We start from the raw sequence: 8,462 nt of genomic DNA on the forward strand, positions 1-8,462 counted from the left end.
CCAATCATCAAAACAGTCACATGAGATGAACTTCATTCACCAAAATCTAGACTCCAGAAACACAGCAAACGTACTCAGCCCCACGCAGCCTACCATGACAAAAAACGTAAGGCCAACACGATCTCATTCCTTGAGCACTCACTGAATGTTCTCGACAAGAAGGTAATGCAAGATGACTTTTATTTTAATCTTGCATGAAACTACCTCTGGCTACACAAAGTAGAGGCTCTAACCAGGCATTAACATCCCGATACCCAGAAAGTGCCTGGTGTAGAAATAGAGAGTCTGCCTGGATCTGAGGATGCACCCTCACATCCCCCTCATCCCTCGCTGTGTGACCTTGGGTCATCGTCCTGGTTTGTAGGCCTCCATCCCCCCCCCCCCCCGGCAAAGTGGCAATAGAAAGGTCTCCTCCCAGGGATGCCGTGAGGGCTAAATGCAGTCTCCTCTGGGGAGGGTGGCGTGATCACTAAAAAGTGATTATACCAATTAAACTTATGCCTCTACATTCGTCATCAAAGAACAGTAAGTCAATTGATGTGATTTATGACAGAGAGCTGAGTAGCCCTCAAAAGGCAGAAGGAAAATGAACTGGAAGACTGGAGATCCCGAAAACAAAACTATTTCTGAAACCAAACATCTTCTCCTTGCATGAAAGCGCTAAATACCTGCACAGTGTCATCAGAAACAGGGTCCTTTCGGGCCGACTCAAAGCCGCTCTCCTGCTATTGGAGTTCAACCGCGGCCTCTCTGAGCGCTGGCGGACGGAGCGTCTGTTCCCGGGCTTCAGAAACACTGGTTTGGAGGGGGCTCCTTTGAAAGCTATCAAGGCAGACATTAAATTAACCTGAGTAAGAGGAGGGGTCGGGAGCATAATTTGTACCGTCAGCAAGAGCGCCCCCTGCAGGCCCAGGACATAACAACACTCAGGTCCCCTAGAGTCCGGGACTGAGGGGAGGCGCCCCGAGCAGGGACAGGGGGGCCCTGGGTCCGGCGGTCCGGGACGGGTCCGCAGGGCCCGGCAGGCGGGAGGCCCAGCCCGGAGGACGGCTCTGCGCTCAGTCCTGGAATGTTTACACTGGAACGGGGGCTCACCACCTCACTGTCCTCCGGGTGCCGCAACCCACGCGGCCGGCCCGACCCTGAGGACACCGGGAGCCCCTCCAGGCTCCGCAAGAACCGGGTGGAACCGCAGCTGGCGCCCCTGGGGACTCTGTTCCCATCCCCATTTCCCAGAACACAACCAAGAGCCCAGGCGACTCCCTTCCCAGACGTTATCAGGTCACTGTGGCCCCACCTGACGGTCCCCTAGAGTCCCCGCCGGCCAGCGCCACCCTGCCGCCTTCCCGCACAGCTGCCCGGGCGTGGCGTCGTAGGGACTGGCGGCGTGGGGCGTGGGGGCGTGGGGGCGGGCGGCGTGGGGGAGGACGTCGTGGGGCGTGGCGTCGTGGGACGTGGGGGCATAGTGGTGTGGGGGTGGGCGTCGTGGGACGTGGGGGCGTGGGGAGTGGGGCGGGGGGCGGGCGAAGTGGGGGCGTGGGGGAGGACGTCGTGGGGGCGGACGTCGTGGACCGTGGGGGCGGGGAGGCGCGGGGGCATGACGTCCTAGGGCATGGCGTCGCAGGGGCGAGACGTCGTGGGGCATAGTATGGGGGGGTGGGGACGCGGGACGTCGAGGGGCGGTGAGCTGTGAGGACAAGCATCATGGAGGCTGTGTCCTGGCGTGGGCCCTGCAGGTCGCCCCGTGGTCCTCGATTCCGCAACCTGAGCGGCTGTCCTTTGGCTCTCGGCGTGCGCAGTGTCAGTGCCCATAAACGGCTCCTTTCCCGCAGCGCGCACCCCTCGAGTGAGGCGCCCTCGGTTGCGCGCACAGCACCCACGGGAGCCCCGACAGGAGCCGCGTGCTGTCCTGGGTCCCCCTGCAGCCTCCGGGTTGTGACCCGGGTGTTCCCCGTTCTTACCCAGTGCACGGTTCACAGTGTCCATCTGCAGCCCAGTACCCTCAGATCTTTCCATTTCTTTCAAGGTACAATTCAGTGCCTTATAGGCGGAAGCGAGGGGCGCTCAAGTCCACTCTCGATCTCAGGGCAGTTCGTGATCTCACGGTTTGTGAGTTTCAGCCCTACATCGGGCTCTGTCCTGACAGCTCAGAGCCTGCAGCCAACTTCACATCCTCTGCCCAGCCCCCCCCCCAGCCCCCCACTCCCCATACTCCTCCCTCGCTCTCGCTCTCTCTCAAAATAAATAAACTTAAAAAAAAAAAAAAAAAAAAGGAGGTGGAGCCAGCAGTTGAGGGAGGCAGGGGCGGGGAGCTGGGTCCCTTCCCCCCTCCCCGCGGCCTCCCAGCAGGTGTCCCAACCCGGGGTCCTGGCCGGGTGCGCGGACCCACAGCGCCATCTAGGGGCTGCACGCTGCACGGCGTCCTCCGGATCTCTGCAGCTGGGCTGCGCTTGCGCACTGGCTCCCAGGGCTGAGCGTTCCTCAGGTCACCTGCTCTCCACGTCCAGGGCTGGGAGCCTCGGGAAATCCGCCCGCGTGAGGATGGAGAACGCTGTCACGGGCCCTGGTGCACGAAAGGGGTCCCTGTGAGTGCTGCGTGCAAAATAGAAAATAGCCCTAGCAGTGCAGGGCAGCAGCCCCTGGGAGAACCGATAGTAACCCCTGGAATTACTGTCCACAGTTCAAACATTGGGTGGTGGCAGGGGCAGCTGCAGGTGGCCAGAAATAGCCGGTTGTGGGAGTCAGGGTGTCAAGGGTGACTCCAAAGCATTTTCACCCGAACTACTCAAAAAGGTGAGCTGTCATTTACTAAGTTAGGTCGGATCAGAGTACACTCAGTCCAAGGGCATCTTCTAGCTCCCTGCAAATAAAATTCCAAGTAGGTAAGAGAAAGAAGCTGACCAGCCCCCTCCTTGACTGAAGATGGCCCTCTTTTATCAGACCTGAGCCGGGGAGAAAGAGATGTTACTGATAATTCAGCACTTTGTCTCCCCTACTCCTAGCCAGCAGTGACTTCAGGTAGGTGAAGGCACATCCCAGAAAAGAGGATTTAAAAGGGGGGAGTGGAACATAATAAATTTGTGTGATACTTGTCTGCCCCAAGTGGGGCTTTTTCAAGGTTAATTAATTATAGAAAAACTCAAGGATTTTTTTAATCATCTATTGTATTCCTCATTGTGTTTCTACATATATTGTATGCCGGAGATCTCCATGTATTTATTTGTTCATCCAAGTATCTAATCAGTAAGTGCTATGAGCTTGTTGATATGCCCAGAAAATTTGGGGGCTAAGATGACTAAGATATGGTCTCTGCCCTCAAGGACACGTAAACCTAATGGATGTTATCACCAGTAGCTAGGAAAACTACGGTCTGTTCTTTGAGGGCCACTAAAACTCAGGAAAGATTGTCAGGGGAAGCTGAAAAGGGACCCAGTAAAGGACATAGTTGAGCTCTTCAAGAAATATGATCTGTAAGGTGTATTTCTTTAGTTAATGAAAATATTTACATTCAGAAGGGGCAGCCATGTCGTACTTGCAGAACAGAGAAATTCCCATGAGTAAGCATGAGATTCTATCTTCTAATGTTTAGAGAGTGTGGATGTCCCCCAGACAGAAGTCAATGCTGGAGGGTGGTTGTTTCCCCCCAAGAAGGCACTCCCCACCCCCAAGAGACTGTGGTTGGGTAAAACATCAGATACTCCTCTGTCCTGTCTCTTCCCAGTCTTCTTGATAAACGCCCCCCTCTCAGTTCACTGGTGCTTGAAATGTCTATTTCATGTTTCAATGTCTAAAGTTGTAGCTCCAGGTACAATACCAAGGTCTGTGAATGGAGAGTATATGATGCCGGGGACATAAAATCTACAACAAAATCCTCTCCTAACCCAGAAAACTTCTACACAAGGTAAAAGAGAAAGAAAACGACTTTATTATTCAATAAGCATTGAACCAGAATGTGATGTGCATTACAGGTTGGTCTGCAAAGAGATTGCAAAGACAGAACGAAATCTGACCCTTCTGCACAGCCAGGCAAATGCAACCCGTCACATACAAGTGTGCAAGATAACCCTACACGGCTAACCCCCCCCCCCACCTGGTAATTGTTGTGACCATCTGTTTGCTCACTGGCTCTGTCCAAAGGGAAAATAAACTCCTATCTTCATGTAAGGAGGTAGTTTTGCAACTGGGGGTGGGGCACTCACCCAAGTCAGGTCCCTGCTGCCCCATGGAAACCGGGAGATAGTGGTGCTGTCTTCCCTAGTTAGATACATTCGAGAAGAGATGGTTCTCAGGTCCTTGAGAGAGACATTCCTGGCAAGAGGTTTAGCTCTCAAAAATATCTGCATACATTTTAAAGGGATGTAGAAATAACTTACAAAGCCAAGGTTCCTGAAGTCAATGCTCCAGGGAAAGGGAGGGGGCAGCGATTCCCCTCCCTCATTTCCAACAGGGAGAACTAAGCCTCTTATTTATAATTTGTATTTGCCCTTACGATGCTTCAGCATGATAGAATTTTACAGGTAGCGCTGTGAGGGACAGTTCTCATAAAGGAACAGACTGCAGGAGTACCAAGGAGCTTGCTTGCCCGAGGACGAAAGGGCTTTGCTGAAACCGACAGCAATCGAAGAGGAGAGACAGGGGCCTACAGATGAACACAGCTCCTCCTGTTCCGTCATTTTTCACCTGTAAATTATTTCTGCACTTCATGTAAACTCCTTCCACCTCTAGCCATCTGTCTTTCCTCCACTGCCCAAACACCCAAGCCTCCTCCTCAAAAACAATTAAGAAGTTAGGCTGACACATCCCAGAAGCTGTTCTGAGCCAGTTTTCCAAGGGGGATCCGTCTTTAAGGGGCGGTAGACAAAATAACTCTGAGACACAGCGAAGGCAGTGTGCCCGTGTTTAGTGCCTTCCGCTCAGACGTCTGCTTCTGCGGATTGTCCCGTGACGTGTCAGAAGGCAGCGGACTCCAAGAAGATGCTCTCATCTGTACCAGGACGCCTTGCGAGTAATTCCATCTAGGTCTTCACGTCCCTGAGAACTGCTAATGCGTCTCATGGGCCAGAATTTCCCATTTCACATGTTACAGTTCTCTGGAATCAGGGATTTCCAGTTGCCCTCGTGGACCCAGATCCAAGAAGCCGATGTCCAAAGTCCCCTTCACGGACAAACACTGCCAGCATCTATTCCTTCATTCAGCAAAGGTTTCCTCGGTGCCTACTACATGCCAGGAAATGTCTTCAGCTTTGGGTACTGGAAACGGAAGAGGCACGGCCCCTATCTTCTGGGAACTCAGAATGCTCTCATCCCGAAGGAGGGGTGGGGCTACACTTTATCAATCAGGGAACTCATGCCAGGAACTGTAGGCTTGGTAAAGGTGGATGTTCCAGAAGCCGAGTGATGGACAAGGTGCGGGATGAACAGAAGTAGATGCCGTGCGGGAAGCCGAGGTTGGGGTGCTTTCTCCCAGGTCAAGGCGTGTTGAGGGGAAGAGATACCCAAGGGAAGGCACAAGAAGCATTTCCGAAAAAGAAATCCAACATAGCGTTTCTAGCTTCTGCTGAAAACTTTCTTGAGTTTTAAGCGCCCTGCTTTCAAAACTCAGCTCTGCAACCTGTTGTTGAGTGACCTTCAGAAATTTAGCCTCTTGGCCACAGCCTCTTCATGTGTCAAGGGGGGTAGCAATAATACACATCTCAGGAGGCTGGTGTAGGTGCCAGATCAGGTGCCTTTGGTTTAGAACTTAAAGTTCCGGACATGACAAAGACTGCTCTTATGTTCTAATTATGATCACTATTCTTTTCGTTGGTCACAATCCAAATGAGACAAATTTAATTTTCCCTTTTGGGCAATAATACTCAATTTGTATTCAAATTGTATTTAAACATTCTAGATAATGGATTTAAATATCTTCATTTATATAGAGGTATCTCTAGAACAACAGTTACCTCTGAGAAGTCAGACAGGGACCTGGTGACAGACACGGAAAGAAGACTTAACTTCTCATTATATATACTTTGTGTTTTGGGTGAGTTTTTACCATGTGAACATCTTACTTGTTAAGAAAAAGTATTTAAAAACAGAAAGAGCAATTTGGGCTATAGAGAAAAATTATATATGAACTTCGCCTGAGAGTGAGGATAACAAATTGTAATAATAAGACTCAATATTTATTGAGAGCTTCTTAGATGCCTGACACCTTACAAGTACGTTACAGGTCTAAACTCATTCAGTCTTCACAAACAAAGAGAGGGATTATCAATTTCTGCAAATGGAAGAGGAGACACAAAGAGGTTAATATCATGCCCAAGATTACTCCGCTCATAAGTAGCAGGACTGAGATCTGGATCCAGACAGTCTGGCTCTGGGTATGCTCGCACTCATATAATATGAGCACGGTGGGATGTGCCCATGGCCATGTCCAACGCAAACATAAATTTGATGCTCTGTTTCTACACTTCACTAGCCCAACACCATGGTCCAGTGACTGGCCACCCTTAACAACTTGTTGATATACTTGGCTTTTAAATGAATTCCACAGACTGAAGTCATTTTACAGAAGAAAGAAGAATAAAAATTAAAGAATTGTAAACACACACACAGACACACACACACACACCACACACACACAAACAAAAAATCTCCGATGTCAACATCCCAGAACTACGGAACCATCCCCATATCCAAATGAAATGTTGAGATCTAAAAGCAAATAAAAAAAATCAGGGAGTCCTTTCCCCGGCTTTCCCAAGAACCTGCACTTTTTTTGTTTTTTTTTTTTTTGAGATCTGCCTGCTCTGCACCTGCCAAGTGAATTATTAAATTTATGAGGGTAAAGCTAAGCCAAAGCTACTGATCAGTGAAATTAGTTGCAACCAAGTGGAAGAGACACACAGCTGAGAACTCCAGCAAAGGGCGACATCACTCAAAGCGCAGGATTCTGCTGTGAAAACATTACAGACTTGCATGCACTTGGCTACCCGGCCGCCAAAGGCTCAGGGCGAGGTTACTTTATGAGCCTTGTAAAACTTCCCGACAACCTGAGCCAACTGCTCCTCAAACGAATAAGATTAGAGTTTAGAAGAAACCTGACTCAACTCTGACTGACCTTTGTTTATCAAGATGTTAAATCAAAACTGACTTTCTAGAGAACACCTTATTAAAACAGCTTTCTTTACTCAAGAGGGAAAAAAAACCTTTTGTTTCTCCCTTTTACGTACCTACAGGAGATGATGGATGTTAATTAACTAAGCTTATTGTGGTGATCGTTTCCCAGTATAAATCGGTCAAATAATGATGCTGTGCACCTCGAAGTTATACAGTGCTGGATGTCAGTTACATCTCAATACAACTGGAAAAAACAAAATAGCTTTTGTTTACTATTTGAGAACTAATTTCCCATACTCAAATTTATCACTCTCAATTAGTTGTTCACAGCTTACATGAGTTATTTTCATATTTTTCTATTTGTTGTTGAAGAGTTCAGCAACCAATGAAGCCAGAATGTAATTAGAATGGATATCATAAGCACCGGTAGACGGATGAGCTTTCTGGAAGTCTGGAGAGCGGCAGGCAAACACATTATTCAGGGGTGCCCGAGCAGTGACTGCGTTCTTTCTCCCAAGGAGTGAGAACAAGGTCGTGTTGACGTCCGATTCAAGCACCAGGAATGGTATGAACAGTCCTCTAAACAGAATCACAGGGATCGCCAGAGTAGGTGTCTTGAAATAGAGATGAGATGTCTGAGGTTAAATGAGCAGGTGTGCAATTAACGGTGTTTCCCAACTTGGCGACAGTCACCAGCAGCGCTCAAACTTGCCAGTGGCATACCAGCCTGCGGGCCCAGTGGAAGTACGTCCCAAACAAGATTCCACGACAGGGCTGGTATCTCCCCTTGCTTCTCCTCCTAAGGTCACACACACACACACACACACACACACACCAGTTCAACAAAAGGAGATCTCTACTGACTTCATTTCTCATCACTCTACTACAATTATGGGTATAATCCCCACGTTTATGGAGGAGGAGGGTTTTTCTCAAGCCTGAGCTAAGCCCAGGGTGTTGCATCGCCATTATGGATTCCTTTTTAAGCTTTATACAAAGGAAAGTTGGCCCATATGTGGTCATTTTTTTCTTTCTCTCAAGAATTTCAATAAGGATACATTTTCCTCTGACACGTGAGGAAGTTTCAAACCACTTCTTCCTATATTCAGCTATTTGACATGAAATGTCTGCAGTTCACAGATGGAAACTGGGATACATTTTTAGAATTAGAAAACTGTTAGCAATGCAGTCTTTAAGCTTAGATGTTCTAGAGTCACCGGTGTATATACACAGATGCTTTCATTGATAAAACAATGGTAACGGCTGATGAATCTCATAATCCTACCAGATCAGCGTAAGTAGAGTTTTGCCCTTCAGACCATACTATCTGAGCATGGATTTTCATGTGTAGATCCCGG

Source organism: Leopardus geoffroyi, chromosome D2, assembly GCF_018350155.1.
Source record: "Leopardus geoffroyi isolate Oge1 chromosome D2, O.geoffroyi_Oge1_pat1.0, whole genome shotgun sequence".
Taxonomy (NCBI): Eukaryota; Metazoa; Chordata; class Mammalia; order Carnivora; family Felidae; genus Leopardus; species Leopardus geoffroyi.